Genomic DNA, 1,315 nt, shown 5'->3' on the forward strand with positions numbered 1-1,315 from the left:
TGGTTCCCTTCCGTCAATTCCTTTAAGTTTCAGCTTTGCAACCATACTCCCCCCAGAGCCCAAAGACTCGTGGTTTCCCTCACGCTGCCCGGCGGGTCATGGTCGCTAACCTAACGCCGCCGGATCGCGGGTCGGCATAGTTTACGGTCGGAACTATGACGGTACCTGATCGTCTTCGCTCCCCCGACTTTTGTTCTTGATTAATGAAAACATTCTTGGCAATTGCCTTCGCTTTCGTCCGTCCCACACCGGTCAACGAATTTCACCTCTGTCGATGTGGTACGAATGCCCCCGGCCGTACCTCTTAATCATTGCCCTCAGTCCTTAAAACCCACGAAATAGGACCGTGAAAGCCCCGGAGACCCAAGCCGGAACGACCAGCCATACCGAAAGAGAGACCCCGACGCCCCACGGAGGGCCCTATTCCATTATTCCTAGCTCAGTCAGTCATGGCACGTGTCGGCCTGCTTTGAGCATTCTGCTTTGTTCAAAGTAAACGCTCCGGACCCTCCAACCCACCGTGCAGAGGACACCGGTGGTAGCGATCAGGTCTCATAACCCACCCAGAGACAGAGAGTCACCCCCAAAGGAGCTTCCCAGCCATCCGGACAGTCCAGGGGATCCGAGACCAGTCCCCAAATCCAACTACGAGCTTTTTAACTGCAGCAATCTTAGCATACGCTATTGGAGCTGGAATTACCGCGGCTTCTGGCACCAGACTTGCCCTCCAATGGGTTCTCACTCACAGATTTAGATTGAGTTCATTTCGGTTACGCTCCACAGGATCATAGGACCCGCATCGATATTTTTCGTCACTACCTCCCCGTGTTGGGAATGGGTAATTTGCGCGCCTGTTGCCTTCCTTGGATGTGGTAGCCGTTTCTCAGGCTCCCTCTCCGGAATCGAACCCAGATTCCCCGTTACCCGTGGTCACCACGGTAGGCCCGTAGCCTACCGTCGAAAATTGATAGGGCAGACACTCGAATGATACGTCGCCGCCCCGGAGGGCTTAACGATCGGCCAAAGGTTATCTAGAGTCACCAAAGCGACCCGACCAGAGCCGGGAGGGTTTTTCGGTTCTGATAAATGCACGTATCCGGGGGACAGGGGCCGGGAGAATCTTTCATGCTGACCCCCAGAACCCTTCCAACGCTTCGTTTGCATGTATTAGCTCTGGAATTACCACAGTTATACCAAGTAACGTGTGGAGCGATCAAAGGAACCATAACTGATTTAATGAGCCATTCGCAGTTTCACTGTACTAAACCGTGTGTACTTAGACTTGCATGGCCCACGAGCTGCGGTCTGTGGAAGA

Source organism: Hoplias malabaricus, chromosome 4 (genome assembly GCF_029633855.1).
Source record: "Hoplias malabaricus isolate fHopMal1 chromosome 4, fHopMal1.hap1, whole genome shotgun sequence".
NCBI classification, from domain to species: Eukaryota; Metazoa; Chordata; class Actinopteri; order Characiformes; family Erythrinidae; genus Hoplias; species Hoplias malabaricus.